Genomic DNA, 12959 nt, shown 5'->3' on the forward strand with positions numbered 1-12959 from the left:
TGTTTAAATCACTCATAGGTGGGTTTGTGAGAAATTTATTTTGAACTCCTTTTTTTTTTTGCTTTCTAAATATTGCAATATTTATCAGAAAAAAATCATATCGCGATATCTGAAATTTTCCCCAGCATGAACGACTACAAATAGCAGGCTTGCAAAGAGCTATGGAAAATCCCCCTAGCTGGAAACAAACAACATCAAATCATTTGTGTAGGAGGAAGTGCCATGCTACCAAACGGACCAATCACAGCTGTTACATCTGCGTTGCCGCAACGTGTGGTTACATTTCTGGGGAGATGAGTGTCAACGTAGATTATACACAAAACTATAAATCAGCCTTTAGTGTCTTTGGGGTCGTTCCTTGGGATCTCCATCAGAAATGGGACATGTTCCTTTGACCTCTAGACGCTGAGACATCCTGGTGCGGCCCCAGATGTCCTATCAAAGAGCAGATTGTCTGGCAGGATCCGACTGTGTGCGCGACTGCCTTTTGTTTAGTTAATGCAGTTAATGTAACTCAATGCAAACGAAGGGAATGACCAAGTTTACCAGGTATACCATGATGAAAGTGGGGTGAATGTGGTACCAACACAGGGTTACTGGACAAATGAACAGCCAATCCTTAGAACCAAAATATGACCAAAGGAACCCCTTTCAATGCACTGTTAACTTGCTAATTGTTATCATGTCATGCATCAGGGGCTGCACTTTGCAAATCCACTTACACCCTCTGATAATAATAGCACTCAATGCTTAATAGAAGAGCCTGTCTTTCGAGGTGTAATTAAAACCCAATCCCCACGTTTAACTCCTATCTAGAGCAATGGAATGTGACAAATCTCACCCCAAATTGGCATATTTCTGCTGTATCAAGGCCCATCCAGTAATACCTGCTTAGCGGTTTGTTTCCATTTAACTCAGAGGAAGCAGGGCAAACACAAATAAATGGCCCCGATAGCAGCAGGAGACCTTCCAGATCTGGTTTCAGCCGCAATCATTACATATTTAGCAGCAGACAAAGCGACAGCCCCCTCTGATAGCAGCCTATCTGTTTTCGTCTGTACCGTGTCACGCACGGGGTAACCGTCATTAATTGCACTCATTTGGGAGGCGGGTCAGCGCAGTGGAAGCGCAGGTGTTTGGATCAGCGCTGATTATCTGGGCAGGAGATTGGAAAAAGACAGATCTTTCCATCGGGGAGGAACAGACAAAAGGGCGGGCAGTTCCCCCCAGTTTAAAAGGATGTTGGGTGGCCATTACCACCAGCATAGGTCATTCCATGCGGTGTCTGAGTCTTTTGGGGGGGGGGGGCGGGGGGGTCACTGGTGTAATTTTAACCTTTACACACACAGCCTTTAAAAAGGACACCATTTTCCCCTCATTGAACTCCATCATTGGGTATCAGTCCCAGAGCACCACTAGGGACAGCCCTCTGCTTCAAAACACAAAGCATGTCACTGTAGGGAGGCCATACATACCAGGATCCCCTCCACTCTTCAACCAAGCCCAGGACCACATGACATCACATCATGGAGATGCCCAGGCCTGTATTCTCAGCACACAAACGGCCTCCTCACACGACCCCTATGCATGGTCACCCTCCACAAACAAAAACAATGGAAGGCACAGCAATGTGATGGGGAAGCACGTCCAGGAAAAGGGCATGTGACACCCCGATGATGCGGAGGCCTGCGATTCAGAACGGGGGGGGGGGGGGCACCGCCAAGCTGCCACTGCCCCCATGCCAGCTATGTCAGTTTAACAGGTCCCTAACGTCCCTTCAGCCATGCTGCTGTCCGCAGCAAACGGTGGCCAGCTTACGCCGGTCTGCACCATCCCCACCGGCACAACTGCCACCATGACGACGCTTCAGCAAATGCCAGGTATGAAAACCAAGAAATGACTCCAGTTTGAAGCCAGAAAGGAAAAGCACCACATTTAAACAACAAAAAACCCTTCACAGTTGCAAGTATACTTCCAAACTGAAAGGATCAGTTTCCCAAAATCCACGGCAGATCTTTCGACCTGCAGTGTTCATGTGAATATTTCAGCGCAGGCAAAAAAAAAGCATTATTTATCATGATTACAAGCGCCGCACTGATTCGCTTTGATGTTTAATTCAGTGGGGCCCTCCATGCCTGACAGGAGAATATGAGTGTCTGTGCATCCATGGAAGAGAACAGCGAGGAACGCAACCGCTCCCCCCCTCAGAACTGCAGATCTCCAGACAGCAGCCCATCTCTGGCCCAGGAGGGTATGAGGAACAAGGATGTACTCATCCCCACTATTCCGGAACAGCTGGAGAAAGCATTAAATAATTAGAATTACAATGCCAATCACAATACAGTCAGGTGAATTACCAGCTGCCTGTCACAATTACAAGGTAGTATCACTCCTTCAGTTTGCCTTTCTTATCTCTCTTCTGCTGTGCAGCAAACTAAGCGTGCGTTAAGATTTATCCCGCTGAGGATCGGGCCTGGCTCGGGCTGATGTTAACAATTTATGGTTTAATAAGACTTACATAAGTCTTGCAGGTGTGCTTTGCAGCCGGCACCCAGTCCTCTTCAGGAGATTTATGGGAGGACTTTGGATGGTGTTTGGATATAAAGCGGCCCTTTCCCATGCCCGATCACTCTCACTCGCACACACATGCGTAATCCGAAGCGTGAACTGCAGTCTTAAGAAAGTCGGGGAAATTCCTGCCAAGTCGATTCCAGCCGTCGTCCTGCAGGTATCCTGACCTGTACCACCTCGCGAACAGGCCACTCATCACTGCCACCCAAAAAGTGACTCGCAGACGTTACAGTTTTCACACTGGGCTCCTTATTACAACCAGATGTTTGTCGATGCCATCTGTCTCACGTTTTAAAACAAGAGTTAGTCAAATTTATTTATTTACATTTATTCTGGGAGATGCTTTTATCCAAACTGACGGAGAATTGAGAAGACAGAGTCAGGCAGTCCCTGGCGCAACTGGGCTTAAGGGCCCGACTGTGAAATCACTCAAGCAATTCTGGGATTTGAACCAGCAACCTCCCAAACACAGACACAGAATGCTAACCCACAGAGCCACACATCATCCCCATTTAACGGCGAAACAGAGGTCTGGCTGAGAGGCACAAATAGCTTGTACTTCTTTTAAGGCACAAATAACAAAACGTGCACAGCGATGTGAGTTATGTGTAGCCCATGTGTTTAGGAAGAAGCCTTACGCCTCGAAGCTTCCAATCCAATCCCAAAAGTCATCCGGGACCCCAGTAAACCAGAACTGGGGGACTGGATGCCATCAACAGCTATTATGACCCTTGTAGCCAATCAGGTTGAATGTGCTGACATCTGAACACCTTCCCCTCGCTTTACCCCATTCGTATTGGTTAAAAAGCACTACAGAGCAAATTAAACCGGAATAATCCTACAACATCATCTCTGGCTGAAGAACTGGACCACAGATTGATCTCTAAACAGCAACGGGAAGCTTTCATACCATCACACCATCACAGGGAGACCGGCCACTCCCGTCAGCCCGAACATTCATCTTAAAAGAGCAGGTGACACGTGCTGTGTCCACGCGTGAGGGGGGGGGGGGGGTGAGTACTCGGGACGTGCGTCACATGTCCACCCGGCCGGGACTCGCCCATTTGCATGCTACGATGCAAAAAGCCTCATTAGCATCTTCTAAATATTCATGAATGGGGGGGTAACCATGCCCCGTTGTCACCTGGAGACCGGCCTTTCACTGTCCAATAAGCCGACAGATCCATCTCGGGTCCGATTGGCCTCATGAAGGTCGTCCTGCGCTGGCTCTTCCAGGGACAGGCGGAGGGAGGGAGTTTTGCAATGCTAAGTAAGACAGGGGGGGAAAAAAACTCACATTGAGTGACATTTCTTAAATCCATGCAGGGCCAGATATCTGCCCCCCCTCCCCGCCCCCCCACCCACTGTCACAGGATATGACATGAGGAAGCCATCGAGTGTGACTCTGCTTGCGGGGTGCTTAGTGAGGGACGCGTGACGATGAGCCGCCCCCTTTGACTCCCCCCTTCAGACGAAGGTTGGCCAAATCCCTCCGGCTACATGGATACATCTGACCTTGGCTTTTCACTGTCTGCTTCTTAACCCCCAACAGAAGTGACTAAGCACCTGGAGCTACTTGATTAAATATTAATTAATCCAAATACTTTAATTACCCCAACACTCCGGCCAGCATAACAAGAAGTTAGCTCTATGAAGTCCTCTGATCACTGAACGGATAGCGCAGATACACTAATCTAACCCTAACCACCATGCCCATCTAATGTCACACGCTGCATAAAAGGAACGATCTGAGCAGGAAGGCTTTCAGTTAAAAAAAAGGGGCATGTTTAGAGAAACCAGTCAATTTTGCGCTGAAACAGTAGCTGAAACATCATCGACAGGATAACAAGTACAGGAATTTCTCCATATCTAAAACATCGAGCAGCCCTATCATTGTAAACTCTTGTCAGAAGCTTTAATGTCCCCTGTTCTTAATGTGCCACTGTTCAAAAAAAAAATCTCAGCTCAATTTAAGTCTCATCCAAAGAGCTTACAACTGTAATTAAATCATTAAATTCTTGTCTACGCTTCACAGAGCGTAGAGAAATTTACTTCCCACCAACCTCATTTTCTATTTGAACATGAAATAATGATTTTCTGCCAGTCTAATTACAAAGCCAACATCTGATCAAGCCGGCATCCAGAGGGGATTATCACATGCTCTAGTATTAGACCTCATTACCAGCTTGAGTGCAAAATTATTACATCTTGTAATTGGATGGTGAGATTTATATACAGATCGGGACGGTTTCTGTAAGATTGTAATTACAAGCTTCATTGGTTAGTTACTTATCAGAACTTTGCAGGAAAACAAAACAAATGACCGGGCAAAATGAGAATTTCATTAACCTATGGACCCAGCACGGGGGGAACCCATGTTAGGCTCGTGTATGCATTAAAGGAAATGGTCTCATCCATTTCAGCGCCGGCCTGTGCTAGCTGAGCAAAACAGTCTGTTTCATTTATTTAACCTGGGTAATCTGTGCTGGATGGGGGGAAAAATACTAACTGTAAATGAGCTGTCTGCTCTGCAAGGATGAGCTCGATGTATCTATTACTTTAGGCTAACTGGCTGTGAAGGGGGTCATTTCTCCTGGCTGAGAGTGGGGGGGAAAGAGGGCATTGATTTCTGGATCAGCTGTTGGCCCCTAAGAATTTTGGGCTTGTACGCATCTGGAACAAGATAAAGAGGGGGAGGGTTATGAAAACACACACACACACATACACAGAGGAAGAAAACGAGTATCTCACAGTGTAAATAACCTCTAACGAACAGGCAGCAGATCAATAGCAGATTTGATGAAGTTGGGCCAGAGGAAGAAAGAGAAATAAAAATGTTCAAATACTTAGAGGACTATTTTTAAAATAAATAAACAAATACACAAATAAAACAAGTGATTTCACAGTGCAAATCAGTGTTGGCAGGTCAGTCTGCCTGCTACTGATCTTGGCATTACAACCCTCCAATCAGAGGCTCATGGGTAATGGAGTTGTTATTGAACTTCATAGCTGGGATTAGATTCTCAGCAGAGATCAATGCTGCTCTAAGATGGGACTGATAAACCCTTGATAGGAATCTGAATTCCCAAAGGTACCCAGTGCACTGTGCTGCACTTGGGTACAGAGGAGGGGATCAGGGCTTTAGATAAACATGGAGTTCTTGAGCTTATCAGAGTGCTTCATATATAAGGCAGTACCCCACGCCAATCAGAGGGCTTTATATAAAATGGAATATCCCATGCCAATCAGAGAGCTTCATATAAAATGGAATGCCCCAAAGCAATCAGAGTGCTTCATATAAAACAGTGCTCCACATCTGGGGGAGGGCTCCAGATAAAATTGACTGCTCTACACCAATCAGAGAGCTTCATATAAATGGGATGTCCCAAGCCAATTAGAGAGCCCCACACTAAGCAACTCTACTTTCCACTGAGCCCCCATTACATGACACCAGCTTTACTCCCTCAAAATAATAAAGCAAAATATAAATCCGAAACTTATGTGTATATTCAGAACGTATATTCATGTTTAACTCAAAATGTTGCTTATGTGCAATTTTAATTTCTGAGATGTCCTCAGAAGACATTTATGGGCCTTTTATCTGGGGGATTATAATGCCGTACATTATTACATACTATGAGGTACATACCATGAGGTACATACCATGAGGTACATACCATCAACTCTCACCCATGGGCAGGCAGAAAGTAGGGAAAATGTGGCCTAACAATGCAATATTCATCTATCCATCCATTCATCTTCTAACCACTTATGCTGGTCAGGGTTGGGGTGGGGGGGGGGGGAATGAAACCTATCCAAGGCAGCACAAGGCTAGGGTACATGCTGGAATACATACATGAACTTGGAGGAAACCCATGCAACATGAAAAGGACACACAAACTCAGTCACAAGGATTATGGGTAGGTTTCGAACCACCAACCCTTGAAGTGTGAACTGCCATGCTGCCTTTTATATGAACGCTATAATCATCTTACTGTTTCACACTTACCGTTAAGATATGAAAGGCAAACCAACAAAGAGCAGCATCCTCCAGTACCCCTGAAACCAGAGAGAGACCACTGCACACGCACATACCAAAGACTGGTGGGGGGGGGGGGACTGGTTTCATTATTCTATTATGGAGCTTTTCTCTATCCTGGCTGCAGCTGTTTAGCCAGCACAGCATCAGAAGGGATCGATGCTAGATCAATAACGAAGGCAAATCAATCACAGGGGGTTTCTTTTCAAAATATTTAATTAAAAACATGGCGGAAAATAACCCCAGGATTTATTGTTTGATGCTTAAAAGCATTACCGATTTTGCTTTTCTAAATTTTCATATGGGGACCCCTGCTCTGCTGGTAAGAAGGATTAAAGGGGCCGGGGGAATTGTGCAGACACTTTTCCAATACAGAATAATGTGTATATATTCATGATTATATACTCAACTGCTTTTTCTAATCCACTCCGCTCAGCAAGTCATTTCATTAGTGAAGGGAGGAGACTGTTGGGGTTAGATGGGTCTGATCTGACTGTTTATCATTTGAATAATTAAACAATAATACAAACAAGCAACTGATATTGTTCAGTCTTAGTCCACCAGTGCGGAGCATTGGTCTAACTCTGGAGGGCGCTGTTCAATACATTATTATATAAGGACACTGATGGTGAAAGTGTGCAGACGGAGCTGGGAGGGGGAGTTCTCTATGGGGCCGCTTATCGACGTGTGGCTACCGCAGCGCCAACCTGAAATATTTCCTCTGGCCTCGAGGCCCTCGCCAGTCGCATAATTCATGCCTGAATATTTATCGATCGCTTTGGTAATTTGTATGCAAACAGTGGAAATGGTTTTCACTTAAAACGGAGGGCCAGGGCGAGGCCTTCAGAGAGAAGACTGAACAGTAAGAATATCATTGGGCGCTGACTGTGGAGAGTGATTTAATGGGGAGCAGCGTGGCCGCGATCTACAACACAGCAGTTAGGGGGCAGCGCTGAGCTAGCCCCTAAAGTCTAATGGTTATTGACAGTGGCTGGGGCTGCCCGGTTGCTGGGTCATGGCCTGCTCAGCGGCCTGTTTCATCACGTCTCACGTGCCTGACACTTGTTCCCTATTGCATGTTAGCGGTGTGATTTAATTCTACATGTGGATACAGCTGTCTATACACAAAAAGCACCTGAGTTGCTCTTGGTACCACAGTGAACGACTCCCTTTTCGGATTGGGGGGATGGGTTCACTCACTGGATAACGTCACATTTGATAAAAGCAAAGGGTAAACATTTCCTTAAAAATTAGAAAGTCTTCAAATGTGCACTTTCTTGCTGGCAATGAGTCGTACAATCACAGCAGAACTCAGTACAGAGACGAAACCCCCTTTTTGGTTAAACCATTGTGACATCAGCCCAGATTTTTCAATCAACGATACTTTAGAACAGGGGTGTCAAACTGCAGTCCTGGGGGGTTGGAGCCCTGTGTTCTTTCCCTGTTCCACCACAAATGATTCAGCTCAACAGCTATGTGGTAATTAGCACAAGAAGCTGAATCAGGTGTGTTAAACGAGGGGAAACCCAAAAATGTGCAGGGCTCCGGCCCTCCAGGACTGGAGTCTGACACCTGTGCTTTAGAATAAAACTGTGGGTTTTCTTATAAGCTCTGACCTTTGTTCATCAAGAAGCTGGCACTGACTGGAATTCATTTCGTACTCTGACCATAGCCATATGTACAATGATCGTACCAAATGTTGTCCGCCGTGACAGTCGTTTGAAATGCAACCCTCAGATCAGCTGGAAGACTGTCATTCATCCCAGATTGGACACAGGGGCCACGACAGACTGCAGAAGGCAAGCTTTTTGAGTCCCTCCGTCATTTTATTTCATAAAAGAGATTCGAAAGTGATGACAAACAGCCTAGTTTCGGAGTCATAAATAAGTATGGCATAATCCATATTTAGAATTCCAATGACCATTGCAGAACCCCTGTTCAGTGATAGGGCCTGCACCATTTCGCGGGATTGTTACGGGAAACAAATCCGGCATGTAAATCACAGCCATATAAAATCAAAGCAAGATTAAGCACTTAATTCAATTAACCATTCATAGCATTCGCCAAATATCCGTGGACCGTAAGTGCGCGCGTCAGATCAGGGAGGGACCAGTGCGTAAGGGGCTGAGCCTATGTGCTGTCTGAGCCTGTCTTTGGTAGGTAAAACGTTCACACAGTTACAATCTATCTGTCAAATGTAATGGGGGTGAGAGGGGATTGGGGCGAGCTCTTTTCCCTAATGCACATAACATCAATGTATTACAGTGTAACTAAATGGTACTCAAACATTATAGGGTCGGCATAAATAAAAGAGAGAGAATGATAGAGCTGGTCTGGCCCACTTAAAATCGAGTGGTACCGGCACGTTTTCATTCTCCATTTCCACCACAAGCACAAACATTGTGCTGACAGACATGCACAAGACGCTTGCAAAAACCCATACAAACGAGCGCCAGTTCTCATACCATTAAACATCTGCTGTCAGACGGCTTAAAACGTCCATGCACTACTAACGTACCACCAAATGTACATAACAAAGTATTTTCAATTTCACTGTGCCATTTTGTTAAATATTACCAGCCCCTTCGCACGTGTCCGTCCGGTTTGTAGAAATGAGCAATCCTGTATTACGAATGCCATAGAAAGGTTGTATTATTTTACAGAAGCAGTACACGTGGCTTGAAACGCCTCAGCTGGAAGACTGTCATTCATCTCAGGTGGATAAGCACCTTCGGTAGTACGACAGCTGGCAACGTTAACCCGCCTTGCATTTTAATTTGGTCCTGCAGTTAACTTACTGCATTATTGATCGACCAAAATACCGAATCAATGTTCTTCTTGTTACCTAGCCACTCTGGTGTAAGACAGTGATAATGTCACCCGGAGTAATTTTCATTGCAAAAGACACCTATGCCATATAACATCAGTATAAACACGGAACGTAGCCGTATAAGAAAAGTGAGAGAAACAGAGAGCAAAGTTCAATACGTCTAGGAAAAAGGCGTTTTCTAGAATCTTACGTAACTAGAAATAACGCTAACTATGCCGTTAACTACCAATGCCACTGTTTGCATAGTCGATGCAGCAGCAACAATTTATTATTATTATTTTATTATTATTAATAATAACAATAAAATAATAATAATAAATGTTCGCAATAAATCTGGACAGAAAGGTTACAATAACCATCCGTCTCTGCGCTATTTAAGATGATGAATTATCGTGCCCTATTGGTATTCGTCTTGAGGGGGGAAATGTTTAATTTCATGAAGAACTTACAAAAGAAACCATGAAGATGTCACTGCGTACAGAATTGAGTAAATAACAGTCAAATATCTAGATTCGTTAATAAAAGAGCCAGGAACCCCCCCCAGGACGAGCAGCATAATATTTACCAAGGCAGTGTAGAGACTGCAGCGAGAAAGACACCGGGCGCTCTGACCTTCCCAATCAATTATAGCCCATGGCTCCCGGGTGCTGCACGATTTAGCCACAAATTCTTCCTTTATGGGCTCTTTTTTGAAGCCCTGCCTTCTCCTTAACACCTCCGGCAGGCCGGGTGACCCCCCACCCCACAAGAAATTAGCGGGGACATGCGGAGTAGGCGTCTCCACTACAGCGGTAGCTTCGGACGATCAAGTGTTAAGCATCTTTGTTGTTGTGGGGGCTGTAAGCATGCCACTAGGAAAAATAAATAAAAAGCTCAATAACTGTACATTGCCTTTATTTAATAATTTAAACTTCCGTTCGTGCGTCACCTCTGCTTTTCGTTTTGTTTTACAGTCCTTCACACCTATTCCATTCCCTGTAATTGATTAAACAGTAAATGGATCAGTAAATTAAGAACGCTGCAAAAAATGCTAGTGTTACAATGATTACGAAGTACACTTTGGATGTTAGCGTATTTTATTGGCCTGCTTGAATTAGTTTCAACTTCTGTACCTTGTGAAAATAGTGGAATGAAAAGGCGGGAAAATCTACCTGTATCAGTTTGGAAAATAAGATGAAACTAACTACACGGCATACACAAAATGTTACACCGTAACGTACGACATAATTTTATTAAAATATTTTACTACATCATGAATGGTTATTAAAACAGCTGTTGGTATAAGAACCAGTTCAAATCCCTTTCCGATCATGAAATCACACCTTACGCTGGTTAACTTTTAATAGTTTTAGTGTTATATTCCGGTTTTCCCAAGAGTACAATGAAACTTGTATATACAGTAATCTGTTAAAGTAACACATTTGATTCTATATTAAAATACAAATAAGCTTTTATATGAAGTAAATTCTTTAGCCATAAAATGTTATATACAGGTAACCAGAAATATTTTAATTGAAAAGGCGTTCTTTGTATAATTTAAGATAAAGAAAATCATTATGAATCGTAAAGAACTATAGGGCTACTATATTCGAGACATCTGCTTTATAATAATCAAGATTTTCCATTCAAATAGGATACTTCGGACGTTTTCAGTTACATTTTGTAACACAGCCGCAGTCGCGCAAGTTAAATGTATCACATGTATACACATTGTGTTGAGATTTGTGAAACACGATAAACCGAGGCGTACATAACTTATTTCGTGTAAGACTAAAAGTAGACTTGGTAGGATATCCTTCATGATCGATTTCAAATAAAATAAGCAAATCACATCAATCTTGAAATGTTCATCGTCATTCTCCCTTTGGCTGTAATAAAACCTAAAGGCATGAAATTCCAAGTAGGCAGAGAATGATAAAACCTGAATTATGTATTTGCGTCTCCTTTCCAAAATCCCAAAATAAATTCTTGCCAGCGCAGTCGAAAAAAATGGGATTTGAGGTAATCCGACCTTCCAAATAGCACCCTCACACAATCTCCTCCAGTTCGTCAAATGCATACACATCAAGGCTGATTAACTGTATTTTCTTTTTAAATCAGTTGTCACACCAATTAACAGATTTTGACCTGTAACTTGATTCGCCGGCGATAAGGAAAGCTAAACGTGTCTTCTGTCACTTTGAAATAATAAAGTTTCACAACTATAATTTGAAGAGCCCCTATTTGAAGTCTCATCTGACCTCTTTTCTTGTTTCTAATTTCATTATGATTATTTTGAGTCTTGTGTATTGCAGTGAGAACATTTACGGCCTACTCAACGACATGTTTATTCGTGAGAAGATGTGAAATTGTCTATTTTGCATTCGTATAAAGAAGTTCAGCAATCAGATCACAGGCTTAGCCAGATTACAACGGCCGCTTATGGGACGAAGCGATAGTAACATAAACACACCTGAATCCTAATGCATAAACGAATGAACGGTAATGTCATGCAAAATATCGCGTTATATATAAACCACAATAGTCGGTTATAATGCAAAAAAATGACATTTAACCCGCCCGTTATTAAGAGGAATAACATTACGAGAAATAGGCTACATATAAAACCGTGTATGTAATAAAATACGAACCGGGGATATTTTTTCGTAGGTTACGGAAACTAACGCCTATGGTTTCCGGGCCATATTTAAATATGTTTTGTTCGTGCATGGGCGTATGATAGGAATAATGAACCATCGCCTTAACGTGTTACTAGGATGAGAGGTGCATGAACTTTGAGCGCTGTTGTGCAGAACCCAGCTTGCAGGCACATAGGCTAAGCGAAACCATGCGCCTTTAATTTTATTGTAACCGCTTTCTTATCGTTGGATTTACTTGGCCGTGTGGGGAAATGCGGTTTATTTCGCCAAAGGAAATTTATTCGATGGTTTAATAAAACAATCTATTCATTTTCTTAAATACGCACCTTTATATTTTATCAATTCGATTGAAAATATACTTAAAACTCAACTGTTTTAGATATACCGAATGCTGCAAATAATGATTTACATGTAGGCCTGTAATGTTTAACAGCTACAATACTACAATATCAAAGCTACAATATCGTTGGACGTTAACTGCATTACTGAGCGCTAAGCGGTGATCACCATTTTGTCTGAATAGAACCACAGGCGGTTTGTAATAAGTGGACTACGCTAAAATCGAGATTCTGTCGGGTCGTCGTCAGTCTTTGGACATTAAGCAGTAACATTTAGAATTTGCATTTATCATCCAGGATTTTCTAGTGTCAAACTTGAGAGATAATATAGCCTATCGGTTATTATCACTCACAAATAACGAATAATCAGTTAAAAGAAGATTAAGGATTTCAACAACTACAATGCTCGATCGGATCACTAAAACAAAATTGGAATACATTAGTCTTTTAATCCTTTCGTCAATATTGCAGGATGGCTATTGTAAAATTGCAAGCAAGAAATTATTTAATTCTACTGTTTTGAAAATGATTCAAAAGAAAAG

At 43.0% G+C, this 12959-nt stretch overlaps 1 long non-coding RNA gene across 3 annotated transcripts in view; it reads right to left on the bottom strand.

The window, feature by feature from the left end:
• The window catches only part of LOC140578148 (uncharacterized), a 103209-nt gene that overhangs the window by 62005 nt on the left and 28245 nt on the right, over window positions 1-12959 (bottom strand). For 2 of the 3 annotated variants that reach the window (XR_011982165.1, XR_011982167.1), the window contains exons 1-2: window positions 10006-10070; window positions 3716-3837 (exon numbers count right to left, since the gene is read on the bottom strand). This is a non-coding gene — a long non-coding RNA (uncharacterized lncRNA). Of the gene's footprint in view, window positions 1-3715; window positions 3838-10005; window positions 10071-12959 lie in introns of those variants that run through there. The other variant, XR_011982166.1, reaches the window with a different exon arrangement.

The sequence above is a fragment of the Paramormyrops kingsleyae genome, chromosome 13, assembly GCF_048594095.1.
Source record: "Paramormyrops kingsleyae isolate MSU_618 chromosome 13, PKINGS_0.4, whole genome shotgun sequence".
In the NCBI taxonomy this organism is placed as follows: Eukaryota; Metazoa; Chordata; class Actinopteri; order Osteoglossiformes; family Mormyridae; genus Paramormyrops; species Paramormyrops kingsleyae.